This window comes from Capricornis sumatraensis, chromosome 2, assembly GCF_032405125.1.
Source record: "Capricornis sumatraensis isolate serow.1 chromosome 2, serow.2, whole genome shotgun sequence".
Lineage (NCBI taxonomy): Eukaryota > Metazoa > Chordata > Mammalia > Artiodactyla > Bovidae > Capricornis > Capricornis sumatraensis.
The window spans coordinates 175,647,694-175,665,047 of NC_091070.1; the positions used below are offsets into that span (position 1 = coordinate 175,647,694).

The 17,354-nt window shown below is 36.3% G+C and overlaps 1 protein-coding gene across 2 annotated transcripts in view; it reads right to left on the minus strand.

Moving 5' to 3' along the window:
* Nucleotides 1-17,354, minus strand: part of LRRC7 (leucine rich repeat containing 7) — a 496,743-nt gene that overhangs the window by 19,621 nt on the left and 459,768 nt on the right. The window lies entirely within an intron of this gene.

The following is a 17,354-nucleotide window of genomic DNA, read 5'->3' on the forward strand; positions in this document are numbered from 1 at the left end:
AATAAGGTATTACTATTTTAAGAAAATAGTAATAAAAACTTTAAAAACTTTATGTTGTCACGAATCAGTGCCATGTCCAAACAGCTAGTTGTTTTGGTCAGTTCAGTTGTACAAATGCTCAGTTCACAATGAAAAAGAAAACAGGTTGTTTGAAAGGGACAGCTAAATAAAACATAACGACTAATCCACTAGACTAGTGAATGGCATTGGTTGTGAAAACAAATATAATTCTTACAGTCCTTTTCATACTGAGTACATAATTCATTCTCCATCAATCCAGGAAACTGTATGAGTACTCAGTTCCCTTGGTGGTCCCCTCTTTTTGCTGTTGAGGTCACTGTACAACAGACAGAATGACATTATTGCCTAAAATAAGGCACTGCATCTCTGGATGCTGAAGGTGAAGCTGCCTTTACTATTATATTTTGTCCCAGCAGTCAAAGTCTTTGCTCCCTAGTTAATTTTGATTGCCTTTTTCCAGCTCATTGTACAGGAACGGTTTTAATAATGTTTGTGTGAATCCAGATTGTAGGAGCGAAATTGTGACCATCATATCTGCAATGCTGGGAGGAACAGCAACACCCCACAACCGGACTGCCAGAAGAATCCAAATCTCATGTCTGTGGCAAGTTTAATTTCATTCATCACAAAGCTCTGCATAACTCAGCTGCTGTTCTGAAGACTTGCTTTGAAGCTTACTTTTATGGTGGCCTGAGTCTTCCTAAGTATTTATTGCTGTTTTCTAAAGCTCTAATAGTTCTTTTCAATCAATAATTTTTTTTTACCAACTATGAAATTGCTACTGTCATTGATATAGTTTCCTTTTTTCTGTATATACATATATCCTGGTGGCTCAGAGGTTAAAGCGTCTGCCTGCAATGTGGGAGACCTGGGTTCGATCCCTGGGTCGGAAAGATTCCCTGGAGAAGGAAATGGCAACCTACTCCAGTATCCTTGCCTGGAGAATCCCATGGGTGGAGGAGCTGAGTGGGCTACAGTCCACGGGGTCGCAAAGAGTTGGACACGACTGAGCGACTTCACTTTCACTTTATCAGCCTGCATATTGCCTCATTAGTCAAAACAGATAGCAATGAATGTCATGTTTGATAATGGTGTGTAGCATTCATTATTTTTGGAGGTGGACTGTTTCCCCAAAGACTGCTTGGAAAGGCCAGTGCCCTGATTTTCCACTGTATTTACATATATAAACACTGTCATATGAAAGAGACAAAATAATTCTGAGCTCATTTTATGGTCTCTGTTATGATGAATATAAATGAGAAATATGAAAACTTTGACACTGTTTTGAAAAAGTTCTTTGTAGCAGTGTGTTACCCTTTCAACAAATTCATTATATTCTGAGATTTCAAAGAATACTTTGACACTGACAGATATTGGTGAGGAATCACCAAACTATTTGTATTGTTAAAATTAGAGTAATAACTTCCCACTGACTGGTAAAGAGCCATCTCCTGAATTCCAAGTGCAGTAAGCCATCTTGTATGTATCAAAGATCCAAATCATGGCATATGACCAATTTTATAATTCTCTGGACAAGATCTTAAAATATTTATTTCTTGTAACACTTAGCAGAGTGCTAAATGTGGATCAGACTATGATGCAATACCTCCAAACTAGTGAAACAACCTATATACCTAAGGCTATAGCAAATCCATTTTGCCCAAATAAGGAAAATAGTAACTGTTTTTCAATGAGTAGTGTGTATTAGGTTTTTTTTGCTGTTACTATAATAAGTTGTCACAAACTTAGTGGCTCTAAACATCACAAATTTATTATCTGACAGTTCTTTAGGTTAGCCATTTAACTCAGTTCTCAGTGGGCTGCAACAAAGGTGTTGGCCTGCCGGTGTGTGTGTTCAATTGTGTCCAACTCTTTGCGACCCATTGCTGGCCAGGCTCCTCTGTCCATGGAATTCTCCAGGCAAGAATACTGGAGTGGGTAGCCATTCCTTTCTCCAGGGGATTTTCCCAAGCCAGGAATTGAACCTGGGTCTCCTGCCTTGTGGGCAGATTCTTTACTCTCTGGGCCACCAAGGAAGCCTGTAATAGTGGTTTATACCTCATAGTTACTAGATTAAGTGAGTGAATATATATAAAACACTTAGAGCAGTGGATGGCATTCAGTATGGGGTCAATAAATGTTGTTATAATTATTGAAAATTTGAAGACTGAGCTACAATCCAGTGTCTTTTTATCCAGCAAAGCCCACTTTAAGAGACTTCTGAGTCTCCCAACTGTACTGGATTTACTGACAGGAAATTCTCCTTTACTCTTAGTCTTGGAGTGTACTGAAAGACCAACATTTGTTATCTTTCCCTCGAATTCCCAACTGATAAGAGGGTATACAACAACATTTATTGACCCCATACTGAATGCCATCTTTATTTCGGGAAGGGGATGGCAAGAGGGCTGGAAAGTCTTTCCTATATCATCTGTGGTTTCCTAGTGGTGGCTCTCAGCTATAATGGCTCCAACTGTTGTTTTACTCTTAATAGTGGACAGAGGTCCCAACAAGAGGGTTTTCTGATGGTCCTTAAGAACTCTTAGAGGTTATCTCCTTTGGTCGCTCCAAGTCAGTAGAGCATCGGATCTGCAACAATGGCCGAGTCTAGTTATTGGCTAATGGCTTATCTGAGTATGTTTTTCTAATATTTTGCACCTCATGTTCAGCTCATGTTTTTTAGCAGTTCAGTGGTCTTCCCTCAGCACCACCTCTAGAAGGCTTCTTGCAGCAGAGCAACAGTATTGCTGCTGCTGCTGCTGCTGCTGCTAAGTCACTTCAGTCGTGTCTGACTCTGTGCGACCCCATAGACGGCAGCCCACCAGGCTCCCCAGTCCCTGGGATTCTCCAGGCAAGAACACTGGAGTGGGTTGCCATTTCCTTCTCCAGTGCATGAAAGTGAAAGTGAAGTCGCTCAGTTGTGTCCGACTTAGCGACCCCATGGACTGCAGCCTACCAGGCTCCTCCCTCTATCCATGGGATTTTCCAGGTAAGAGTACTGGAGTAGGTTGCCATTGTCTTCTCCAACAGTATCTCAGTCCTCTCCAAAGAACTCTTTTCTCCTATCAAACACCAATATCTAAGTGTGTTTGAGACAGACACAGATTCAGTGGACTCAGGAATCACAGAGGAACCCTCCCAGTTTTGAACCAAAGCTAATCCAGAGAGCGTTGGCCATGTGCTGCAAATAGGCATGACCTGTTACCATTTCATATTTCTACCCCAGTTTTTGAACCAGTTTTCATATAAGTTTATAAATGGTTTTTCCAAAAGTACCCATAATGGGCTTTTAAAAAGTTTTGCTTTTCACAAGTAATTTTGAAAAAAAGATGGGTATGGAAGGTTTTTCATAGTGTTATGATCTGACCTTGCTTGTCTTATTGGTTACCTAGCCTGCACACCACTGGACATAAACCTTGAAGGACTCAGGAAGTGAGTCTACAAGGCAAACATTTAACATTCTAACTTTAGAGGAGAAAGGAACTTTATATGACTGTTTAATGATGAAGGTGAATGACTGTGACAGTCTCAGCTATTGTAAACATAGACACCAAAATAGAACTTGTCTTAAGGGAACTGCAACATCAGTTTGTGAAATATACTTTTCTTTAAAATTCTGAAAAAAACTTGGCTCTAGCTGATGCTAAGAAATTGGTTTCTAGGAAGGCCATACGTCAGATAAAAATTGCATATGATTGCAAGCATAATTTATAACGTATTGGTTATATATTATAAAATATGATATTTTATGGTTTCATATAACTAAAAGTTCAGAGAGTGTTTCTGGAGGAAAAAAATGACTCATAGAAATAGTAAACTTAGCCATTGATTCAATAGCTTGTAAGGTGTAACTTTTTGGGGGGTCAAATATTGGCAAATATTTTTTTCATAAATTGGGCAATGTTAATATTAAGCTATGATGTGACTCAAAGGCGCAGCGTGACAAATACACAGTAGATTGCGTTTACTTAATCCCTGTGATTATTAGACCACTTGACATATCAAGAATAAAGATGCTATCAATAGTTTTACTCTATGAGTCAAAAGTGTGAAAAAAAAAATATGGTAAGGTTAATTGCTGAAAGTCAAATCTTGAGCTCTGAACAGTTTCCTAGCTTAACAATTGAAGACTTTGTATGCAGCAAGAGAAGAGATTTATCCAGGGATCATTAGAAACTAAAGAAGAGGAGAGAGAAAGAGACGAGAGGGAAGGAAAGGAAAGAAAAAAAGATGAAAGAGGGCATTGGCAGCTGAACATGATGCTTCAATGTATGACTGAACTCTAGCTGACACAATGAATATGAAATCCATAAAAAATGCGCAGAAAGAAGAGTTGCTTTAGAAACCTAAAATAATTGAGCCTCAAAAGACAGAGATTACAAATTATACAACTGACGAAAGTCCTCTAAAAATGTCATTAAAATCTTATCCACAGATTTTAAAGAAATTCAAAACTCTCTTTCATGAACTTTTATATAAAGAAATATTAACATAAAAATCACATATTTATTAATAATCCATTGGTGCAACAGGAGACTATTAAAGCCCATAGAACCTGGTTATGTGATTATAGATATCTTAGTAACAATATAATGGAGCAATCCTAACAGAAAAAAATACATTTGCATCATTCTGTTATGTCACTGTAAGATTTATTTAGTAGCCAAAAAGAAAAATGTATATAGATATACAGTTTTCAAGATACTGCCCTTATGACTTGATAAAAGCAAACCAAAAGTTGATTTCCTTTTATCTGCGATTCCTGTTAGAAACGACAAATTGGCTACTAAAAAATTGAATTTTTTAAATAGTTTGATGCTGATTATCATGCAACATTTTCTTTTGGGGAATCTGAATATAAGAGTTAAAATTATGTTTGGCTTTGCCTACTTTATATAGGCATACCTTGTTTTACTGTGCTTCACTTTACTGCACTTTGCAGATACTGCATTTTTTTTTTTTTTTTTAAACAAATTGAAGGTTTGTGGCAACTTTCTGTCAAGCAAGTCTGCTGGTGCCATTTTTCCAACAGCATCTGCTAACTTCAATGTTTCTGTGTCACATTTTGGTAAGTCTTGCAATATTATTATTTTGTTTGTGGTCTGTGATCAGTGATAATTGATGTTACTCACTGAAGACTTAGATAATAGCATTTTTAGCAATATTTTTAAATTTTTTGATTGAAGTACAGTTGATTTACAATGCTATGTCAATTACTACCATACAGCAAAGTGATTCAGTTTATATATATATATACACACTCTTTTCTAAAAATATGCTTTTGCGTTATGGTTTATCATGAGATATTGAATATAGTTCCCTGTGCTATACAGCAGGACCTTGTTTATCTATTCTATATATAAAAGCTTGCATCTGCTAACTCCAACCTCCCACTCCGTCTCTTCACTCACTATAAAAAAAAGGCAATAAAAGTATTTTTACCATCTGAGCCACCAGGGAATCCCCTGGCAATAAAGTATTTTTGAATTAAGGCATCTATATTATTTTTAGACATAATGCTATTGCACACTTAAAAGAATACTGCTGCTGCTAAGTCACTTCAGTCGTGTCCGACTCTGTGCGACCCCATAGACGGCAGCCCACCAGGCTCCCCTGTCCCTGGGATTCTCCAGGCAAGAACACTGGAGTGGGTTGCCATTTCCTTCTCCAATGCATGAAAGTGAAAAGTGAAAGGGAAGTCGCTCAGTCGTGTCTGACTCTTTGCAACCCCATGGACTGCAGCCTACCAGGCTCCTCCTTCCATGGGATTTTCCAGGCAATAGTACTGGAGTGGGTTGCCATTGCCTTCCCCACATTTTTACATTTTATAATGTAAAAGAATACATTATAGTATAAACGTAACTTTTAAAGGTATTTAGAAACCTAAAAATCTGTGGGGCTTGCTTCATTGCAATATTCATTTTATTGCAGTGGTCTGGAACCAAACTTTAATATCCTGGAGGTATTCCTGTAGGAATTATAATCGTAATTTTTCTTTAATTGATTGTTACAATATTCCAATTATTACCTAAAAATTAAAAATCTCTGGGAGTCTCTCCATTGTGACTTAAACTATCTTTTTATTTCTGTTTATTTCTTGGTAAAATTCTTAAGCTTAAAAAAAGAATCTTCTTTCATTTGATTTTCATATTTTCTTTTAAGAGATCACACTCCTTTACATACTGTTTTTCCAGATTTCTTGCCTATTTGGGAAAAACAGGTGAAATATTTTCCATTTCTTTTATTTTATGATTTCTTTAAACTTTAAAGCCTGTATTTAATATGAGACCTTAACTTGTGGTGAGTAGTTGGTTGCTGAGTTTCATACAGTTTACTGATTCTGTCAGAGCTCCTACTCGCTTTTCTTCTCAGCTTAATATATAGCATAAAATAGTAGAAGCCATTAAAACCAAGAGTGAGTAACTGTAGGTGGCTGTGGATTCCCCTTCTTAGTTATTCCTAAAATAGTATCAATAATCAGCTTTCTGATTATCATCCCTGCAAGCTTCCCCAAAGCCCCTTCAATTGTCAAAATTTTTGACACCATACCATTTCAAAATAATGGATTGAGAAGTGAAAATTTCAGTGAAGTCTTTTTTTGTCACTTACGCTAAAATAAGGTTTCTAAAGTGAAAATTGTTCTCTTTTGAGCTACATTCAATCAAACTATGATTCTTTTATATAAAATACGGCCTTATGTAGAGTAAACCATGCTGGAGTATTGCTTAGAGCCGGCAGTGAAATCAGGAGGTCAAAAGGCCAGTGACAAATGTCTCGGAGGCTCTACAGTTGTGGATTTCTGATACACTGACTGACAAAGTGGCTCTTAGCCATGGCTGTGCATTGGCAGTGTGAGGTAGAGAGAAAAGGAAGTTTCTTTTTTTTAAAAAATTACTTTTTAGTCTCTATATTTCTATATTATTTAATTTTTATAGTGACAATGTTTTCATTTATTACCTGTATAATTTTTCTGAGGTTTAAGTTAAGTAAAAAGACTGCAGTTGTACACATCTGAGACTAAGACTGTATTATGATTGTATTTATTATTTTTTATGGAAAGAAAACACCAGTTTTAGTAATTATAAAATATGTACAAAACTTAAACATTCCTGAAAGATACAACTCAAGTCACAACTGAATGATAAATGTAGTTGGATACTTTAATATAAAGGAGAAGACTGACTGGGCAGTGTGTGCTCGGTTGGGCCCAACTCTGCAACCCCATGGATTGTAGCCTGCTAGGCTCCTCTGTCCATGGAATTTTCCAGGCAAAAATACTAGAGTGGGTTTCCATTTCCTTCTCCAGGAAAGGCTTAGCTGGTTTGCAAAAAGTATGTAAACCATGAAAGATAAAAAGCATTTAAAAATATACAACAAATGCTTAAGAGCCTTTTTATTTCAAGTTATCCTGGTAATAAAGATCATGTAAAAATAACAAATGTGTGAAGTTTGAAGACTGTAAGTAATATGTGTTTACTTTTTAAAAATTCAAAGTTTAAACCTACTGGTTAGAATTTTGTTGTATATTTTTAAGTTAATTATGATTTAAAAGGATGACTATGTTGTCCAGAGTAAAAGCCCTGAGAATGCCCTAGTTCATAATCAGCAGAAGATACCTAAGTGAAAGTGGCTCTCAATTGTTTGTCTCTTTGGTGACCCTCACATTGTGGCTCAGAGATAGACACCTTCAGAGAACTGAAGCTGCTCCCAGCTGGTGTGTGCAAGTAATACAAAACCCAGCATACTATAGGGTTTTCTTGCAGTATAGGAATAAGCAAATCTTGTACCTTAGTGGAGGTATCCTACTAAATTAGTCATTCAGAGTCGAGGTAGAAACCATATTTAAAAAGTAGAGGACAGGATGAATATATGATTTTCCTCTCAATAAAAAATAAATCTTGGTATAGCTCAATAAACAAAGAGAAACACAAATTTAAGATATGATTCTCTTTAATCATTTTAATGTATAGTCCAATGCTTCCTATTTTCTATTAATAAATGTCCTTGGAGGTTAAATGATAGTGCCTTGTTATTGGAATGTGGTTTGTGTATGGTGATGGGGTTTGACCCAGTAGGTTTCAAATATGGGAAATAATTTCTACTCCTTTATATTTAAAAATAGAATTGGTTACTAAGACCATGTATGCTGCTGCTGCTAAGTCACTTCAGTCATGTCTGACTCTGTGTGACCCCAGAGACGGCAGCCCACCAGGCTCCCCTGTCCCTGGGATCCTCCAGGCAAGAACACTGGAGTGGGTTGCCATTTCCTTCTCCAATGCATGAAAGTGAAAAGTGAAAGGGAAGTCACTCAGTCGTGTTTGACTCTTCATGACCCCATGGACCACAGCCTACCAGGCTCCTCTGTCCATGGGATTTTCCAGGCAACAGTACTGGAATGGGGTGCCATCGCCTTCTCCGCAAGACCATGTATAGCTATGCTAATTATATTATAAAGATGATAGAGACAATTAAATAAAATCTTACTAGTAATTTTGTGCCTTATGCAGTAATCCTAAACTGTTATTACGTGCTCACTGCTTAATGTAACTGTGGGTTTATTAACAATTTATATATTTTGGGGGATTCTCTGGTAGTCCAGTGGTCAAGAATCCACCTTTCAATGGAAGGGACACTGGTTTGATTCCTGGTCTGGGAAGATTCCACATGCTGCAGAGCAACTAAGCCCGTGAGACACAACTCCTGAGCCCACGCATTGCAACCACTGAAGCCCACATGCCTAGAGCCTGTGCTCTGCCATAGAGAAGCTACTGCAGTGAGAATCCTGAGCACTGCAGCTAGAGAGTAGCGCCCGCTTGCAGCAACTAGAGAAAAGCCTGTGTGTAGTGATGAAGACCCACCACAGCCAGAAAACAAAAGCAATAGACCCCCAAGCTCCATAATATATATTTTGAAAATATACGTACTTACATATGTGTGCGTACATATATATATTTATACATGTATTTATATATATACATGTTAAAATAACACAATCTAAAAATTCTGATCTAGTAGTCCAACTTTCCAGCAGAGTTCTGGGGCCTTCAGGTTAACTTGGTGTCTGGAAATCTATTCTCATCTCTTTATGGCTTTCTTTCAACTCATTCAAAAGATCTTAGGGAAAACTTAAGTTGGAACTTACAGAACTTAAGAATCAACTCTTTGTGTTCTCATGATTTTCTTTACACACCCAAAAGAGAAAAATGACACAATAAAAGTGTTTTGCAGTTACTTGGGTTTTCTTTTTAGTTGTTTTAGATTTCTTTGATCGTACCTATTGCTACCTGATTTTTTTTTCCACCTAAGTGTGCTCACACCAAATTTCCCTGCTCCTTGTGATCAATATTATTTTGTGAACCACTTTCTTTAGCTATCAAAGAACAGAGATTTGGCTCAGTTAGTGATTACTATCTCTTAGAGAGGCTAAGACTATAAATGTGGGATATAGCAGTCTTTTTTTTTTAAAGATTAATCAGAAAAATTACAAGGATTTAAAAGCAGATTTAATAGGTCTTGTTGAAAAAATACAACACAACAAATTTCAAGATCCATATTGAAGTATCAGTTGCTTTGGCAATCCCTCTCAGATGCCATGGTTGAAAGCATTCAGGCTCTAGGGAAGTAATTCTCATAGATGAAAGCATATCAGAATTACTGGTACTGAAGTACTTTCAGTTTGAAAGATGAAAAACATCCATTATTTTCATAATGGTATAATGGACATTTTTGGGGACCTGCCCAGATTCCCTTGATCAGGTTGGTGCTTTCACTCTGCAGATGCTGCTGACAGCTCACATCTAACACTTCTTTTGAAAATTACCCTCAGCCTGGAGCTTCCTTACTGAGAAATTCTGGGTAGGTCATGCTCCTTCCCACGTAGTCAATGACTGATGATGCTGTTTAGTTGCTAAGTTGTGTTTGGCTCTTTTGCAACCCCATGGACGGTAGCCTGCTAGGCTCCTCTGTCCATAGGATTTCCCAGGCAAGAACACTGGAGTGGGTTGCCATTTCCTTCTCCCGACCCAGGGATCTTCCCGACCCAGGGATCAAACCCACATCTCTTGCATTGGCAGGCAGATTCTTTACCACTGAGCCACTTATGAAGCCCTCAATGACTGGTACCAGGGTACAAAAGGCTGTTTCCTTCCTTAGGGTGAGACAACTCTGTGGTACCCTATTTTTTAAATTCAATTTTGAAATTTAATTAAAATTTCCACTAAATCCATATCTTTGCCTGGTTTCTTCACCTGCCCTACTGCATCCCTCATTCTCATATAGATTTCACCTAACAGCAATTCTTCAATTAACTTGCACAAAAATCTCCATCTCTGGTTCTTCATCTTGAGGATCTGATTTTAGAAAAATATAAACTACAAAAATTAAAGTTCTGCAGTATCTTCTTGCCTGGAAGGTATATGCAGATTCCATATTTTGCTTACTAGTGATTCTTTGGAGGGAGAAGGCAATGGCACCCCACTCCAGTACTCTTGCCTGGAAAATCCCATGGACGGAGGAACCTGGTAGGCTGCAGTCCATGGGGTCGCTGAGGGTCAGATACAACTGAGCGACTTCACTTTTCACTTTCATGCATTGGAGAAGGCAATGGCAACCCACTCCTGTGTTCTTTCCTGGAGAATCCCAGGGACAGGGGAGCCTAGTGGGCTGCCATCTATGGGGTCACACAGAGTCGGACACGACTGAAGTGACTTAGCAGTAGCAGCAGATTCTTTGGAAGCCAGTATCAGGCTCCCGTGCATATAGCAACTTTGGGGGTGGATTGGAGGAAACATGGATAATACTGTTATTAAATACATGCTATTGAGATACATCTCAAATGTTAGATGGGTAAATTTTTAAAAGTTAAACAATATTGCTACAGGAAGAGACATGGAAGATTACTTTTTACTTTGTTTTTATTTCTATTAATCTGACTTCATAATATTTTCAAGATTCTAGTTAGTTATAACATCTTCAAGCAGAAATTAAAAATACTATGGGAGTCCCTGGAATATCATTTACAGCTTGTGGTGTATATTTATAAATGGGATATGAAAGATTTCACACATTTCTCAAAGATCTTTTGAACCCTCAGTAATAAGCTTTCTCTAATTGATGGACCTGTTAATTCTTATTAGTTATTACATAAGATATTATTTATGAACTAATTTTAAGTGTTTTCATATTTGATTGAAAAGTCTCTGATGTTTTTCCAAAAATTGAAACAAACTTAAAAAGTTTCAAGTCCTTTCCCATACCATTTCTGTCTCCTTAGTGAGTATATTTTGTTCCATGCTAAATAGCTGACATTATGCAGCAGACAAAACATAGATAACATTTAACTCTAGCAACTAATATAACTGGTTATGTACTTGGACTTCAATTTTACTGAAAAATATTTTACTGATTGTTAAAAAATATCACAAAGTGATAGCAATCTCAATTCAAGTGTTTTTCTAAATATACCATTGAATTAAAAATGTCCCAATCAATGTTCTTATTTGAAATGGTTCTTTTAAATCACCTTATTTTTTCATATGTAAAATAGAATGATATTTTCTTAAAGAATCATGTCTGTGTTTTTATGTTTTATTACATCCCTTTGCAAGCTGAAATCTTATATCTCTTTTTTATAACATAATGTCTTGATAATAAAATCATCAAATTGGCTAAAGGACACTGCCACAACTTCTTGAGTGAGTGTTAGTCACCCAGTTGTGTCCACCTCTTTGAGACTCCATGGGCAGTAGCCTACCAGACTCCTCTCTCCATGGAAATCTTCAGGCAAGAATACTAGAGTGGGTTGCCATTTCCTCTTCCCAGGGGATCTTCCTGACCCAGGGATCAAACTAAGGTCTCCTGGATTGCAGACAGATTCTTTACTGTCTGAGCCACCAGAGAAGCCTTGGAGCCTTCTTAAAAGACCTCATATAGGTGATCATACTTGTAGAATCCTATTAAAAGGAGATTGTGAAGACTGCATTTCTATTAATATTTCTGAATAGATTTAGGGTCTCCTTAACATATAAGACAAAGAACAAAATAGGCAAAAACGCATTTTTATTAAAAAAAATCCTTGCTTTTAATGTCCTTAAACAACCAAATGGTATTCTAAACCTCAAACTCCAATGTGACTAAGATGCAGCTGGGATAATCAAGTAGTACAATAATTTATGCTTGCTATTTGTTTTTAAAAATTCAGCTTTATATAAAAGGTACACATATTTATATTTTATCTATTTCTTTATCTATTTATATTTTATCTATTTCTTTCTTGTTATTTTCACATAATTAATAGGTTCTCCACATTACTTTGTATTACATAAGCACTCAAAGTAGAATTAAGGATGGAACAGATATATGTTATATTATAAAATTAATTTAGAAATACATAAAATAAATCATCCTTAGGAGTTATAAAAATTAAGGAAATATTGCATGTAGTTTAATATTTATGTAGTAAATATAAATCATATGCTGTGTGGAGTTCTAGATAAATGTGTTTGCTATTCTTGATTTTTATATCCATGGAGAATATATGACAGTAAATAGGTTTATGATATGTACTTTTTTCATAAGTCGAGAACAGATCTTTGCAACTTTTTGTTTGTTATCCACCAGTGTCATGAGACTGAACAAACCTGAAAAATTTTTCTTGTATGTTTCCAAACTTGCTACTGCCAAGCATGCCTCTGAGTATTATTATCTCCAATAAAGGTATCAAAGAAATGCTTTGGATTTGCACAACTAACTTTTCTTCTCTTAATTAAAAAAACACTTCTATTTGCTGTAATGCCCATCTCCATACAATTTTTTTCCTAGGGGTGGAAGGTGGTGTGTAAATAGGAGGGACCTACATCTGGCTGCAGGCTGTTTGGCATCTGGAATTGATCTTTTAAAATTTATGTACAATTAAGCACAGTAATTTATTCTGAAATTCCAGAACCTTTCAAGTTTATTGGTGATTGATTATAGAATCTTACAGTTGACATGCCTCTAATATTCTTCTTTGGCTTGGGATTTTACCTAAACCATGGGCAAATTAAGGCATTTAAGAAAGAACATGAATTGTTTCTTGTATCACTTCTGTCTACATGCAGATTGTCCAAATTCATGGAAATATAAGTAAGGTCTCCGGCATCCGCTGAGCATAAGTGTTTATGATAAAACTGTGGAGAATAAGTGATTCTTTGGTCTCGATATCCTAGTATGTGTAGTACCTGCTATCATGTAATTTGAGGTTATGCATAATGTAGCTTCCATTTGGTACTGTTTCTAAGTAATTGTTCATGGAATTATTCAGTGCTATACTTTTACAGCATATAGAGAAAGGGGCTGTCATCTCCTTTAATATCTTTAAAATCCAGAAGCTTCTTAGTCCATCCTTCGCAAATGAAGCAAGAAGGGATATCAGTTCTTTAATGAGGAGCTATGTGAATACAACATTAAAAATTTATTTATTTTCAGAGTCTTGGGCTGCCTTATGAAGTCACACAACATATCAATCATTCATTAATCCAATCTCTTCCCAACAACATCTCATGGAAACTGTATTGGTATCTTAAATTTTACAATCATGAGTTATTATTTTATGAACACTTAAATAGGGAAAGATTATTGTGGTTTGCTCCATTGGCACAATCTCCACTGTAATAATACCTTAGTCCAGAAGTTATACAAATGCTTAGCAATCCAATGTGTACTGTATGCTGTACACACGCTTCTAATTATCTAAGTTCAATAGAGAAAATATCCTGACTTTGGAGGATTTGTTGAAGCAAATATCTAGGCTATAACTAATTAGAGTGTTCTGTAACACCTTCAATATTAGATTATTATATTAGTCTCAACTCTACAAGGTATAAATTTGTCACATGTTCTGCTAAGTGGTATTTGCAGATAGAGGTGTGCATCACAGGGCTTATTAAGAGAAAAGGATTTGGAATCAGATCAATCTGGTTCCAATCTTGTCTGCCACAGATCAGCTAAATGGCCCTGGGTGACTTAATTAACCCCTCTGGGCCATTCCACAAAATGAGGAATGATAGTATTCAACTAACATTAAGTTGTTATGAAGATCAGATCAGTTCATGTATTTAAAGAGCCAAATATAGTGACTAACACATTATAGATACTCAATAAAAGTCTATATAGTTTTATTATTATTATCAGATTTGTTACATCAAAATCTTTTATCTCTGTGGAGTATCTTGCCATCTTGATAGCAATGTTCCTCTATAATAATAAATCAGATAATGGCTCCATCCACTTCACTGAGAGGGCAAAGGCAAGCATTACATAAGGTCATTTTTATCTGGTTTTCTACAATTTTCTCTTTTCAAGTATGTAAAAGCAGCTTTCACCTGGCAGTGAACTTAAAATAATGAACTCCATGAGGAGTGAGTTGGGTTGTTCAACTGTGAGTAGTTGTTCTGTTCACCACTGTTCTGACAATGATATGAACTGTAGGACTGACTAATCATGCTCCATCCGTTTAATCCAAGGGGACCATAGTTGATTCAGACTACCCTGAGGTCTTAGAGAGGAGTTATAGTTGCAAGACCAGATGCTGTTCTCAGCTCTCAAAGTCTGATACAATCCGGTACAGTCTTCGTATCTGGCTTGATCCTCAATTCTCTCTAAAACCTCAGTTAACTTTTGAGCTGTAGCAAGAGTTTTTCTGCAATATCTAAATTGGAACAGAATCTAAACTGGAACTTCTGATAGACTGAACAACACAACTCACTTTTGCCTCAGCTCCATCCTCTCAGCCCTTTGCGATGACTACTTCATGCTTTTGCTACCTGGCTGTATACCATGTAATCGGTTTGGATGCTCTTTCACTTTGGCCATTGTCATTTGGCTGAAGCAGTGCTTCCTAGCAATTATAATAAAGAGACTGGAACAATTCCATTGGCTGCTTTAGTACAGAAAGTCTTCAATGACTCTAAGACGTTCAGATATCTTGGATACTTAGAATTTTGAGTGACATTATAAAACAAACACTTGAACATTCATAAATAGTAAGTAAAATTATACAGTGTGCTTGAAAGACCATTTTAAATCCACGACCTGTTTATTAAAAGAGTTGTTTTTCAGTTGCTAAGTTGTGTCCGACGCTTTGTGACTGCATGGACTGTAGCCTACAGGGCTCCTCTGTCCATGGACTTTTCCAGGAAAGAATACTGGAGTGGGTTGCCATTTTCTTCTCCAGGGGACCTTCCCGACCCAGGGATTGAACCCACATCTCTTATGTCTCCTGCATTAGCAGGTGTTTTCTTTATCCTTGAGACACGAAGGAAGCTCTTACTGGAAGAGGGTATATATTATATTAAAGTTTAAGCTTTTTCCTAACTTTACTAGAACTCCTTATAAAGAAAGCATTAACCTCTGATCCAGTTACTATCTGCTGAATTAAAACATCGGTTGAATTTGGTTCTCCTCACCTCTCCTCACAGCTGAAAATTAACCTATTTATGATGAAACTTGTTCTTTAACATTGGAGAGAAGAGTATTTTATTTTGTCTGTGCCACATGGCTTGTGCGATCTTATTTTCCTGCCCAGAAATTGAACCCAGGGCCACAGCAGTGAAAATGCCAAGTACTAACCACTGGAGCTCCAGGAACCTCTCAAGAAGAGTATTTTTAAGCTTGATTCTCGTTTTCTTGCTGTTTGATACTTTTAGGTTTTAGGCACTGGGTTGTACACTAAATTTTATGCAACCACTATAGGAACAGAGCATGGGGGATAAAGAAATGCAACTGGATTTCTTTGAGAGTAATCCCTTTCCTTGTGAGAGGATTAAACTCTTTTGTCCAGAGCTAGTGTCTTTAGATCCCCTCAACACTTTTTACTGAGGATTTACCATATGATTGATGTGGTCAATAAATTAAAAGCAATCTGAGAATCTTCTGTAGATTTGGAACTACAGAAGAAATGAAAATTAATTAAATTTTAATTAATCTGATCAATTTGCAGTAATGGAGACTTTTCAGATTTTAAATGTTTTAGAAAGTAATCAGGCAAAGAAAATGCTTTTGAGAGGAAATCTTTCAATGGATAGATTATATAAGATCATAGAAATAATTCAGTCTCACTACAGTCATTAACATATTACAAATGAGAAATTAAATTAATAAAGTGTTCATATTTCCTCATAGAGGAAGAATCATAGGCAATGATTTGAAAGCCTCACATCTACTGTCCCCTTCAGTTAAAAATAAAAGCAAAAAAGTAACAGCATTCTGACATTTTGACTACTTAGTAATTTGTTCATCCTTAATTGAAAAATATCTAGTACCCTGTGCTTTCCAAAAATATGGTGGAAAAGTGTACACGCTGGTGAGAAAGGAGAGGAAAATGAATTTTGAATTTAAACTGTCTTATGAATGATAAGGTGGTTAACTTTTCACTGAAAGAGCTTATGGAGGAGATGTAAAACCAGAGAGAAAAAGAGGGGCCAAGAAGAATCAGACAATGATTTGAGGCTTTTAAAAATATCATATGTTTCTGGTGATTTTGCATTTTCATGCTTTTTGTCTTAAGACATTAATAACTTATTAAAATTCAGTAAACACTTGGTCCTACTAAGCCACAAATATTTAAATTCTACTAAATCAATAATTATCTTCAACATCATTTCAAAAAGGAAATGCAGCAGTTATTTATACACAAACATTTTAAACTGGAATTCCCCTTTTATATAGGGCTGCTTGATACACATTCCTTATATGGGAATACCTGTTCCAATTACTTAATCAAAGAAATTCTTATTTATGGACACTGGGGATTTCTTTCCCTTCCATCCTAATATAATATGTACAGTAAGAATAATTCTTCCTCTTGGTCTAAACTCTTCCTTTCTTCTTCTCCAAAAAGAAAAAGAAGAAGGGCATAATGGATAGTAGGAGACAAAAAGAGTGGGAAGAAGTGAGGAAAATAAGGGAGTAAAGGCTTTGGAAATCTCCAGAGTAGGGGCATACAAGTTTTTTCAGAAATAGGTTTTTTGATCAGAAACTGATATGTGGGTTACCTTTATAACAGCGGCACATTGAAAAGGTCTACACCAGCATGTGAGTCAGAAGTAAGTCAAGAGCTTGTGGAGGTTTTACTTATATGTAATTTCTGTCTTTCTGCCTCACCCAAAGTTTTATGATGTTGCTTAATGCAGTTAAATTTGATGAGGTCAAAAGCAGACAGTTTCAATTACCATCAAATTATAATTACTAATTGTTTAGAAGCTGAGAGTATTAAAACACTGATGGCAGAGGGCAGATTATGCAGCCCAGGGTACACTTTTTTAATAAAAAAGGCACGTGTTCTTCAGTGGGATCAG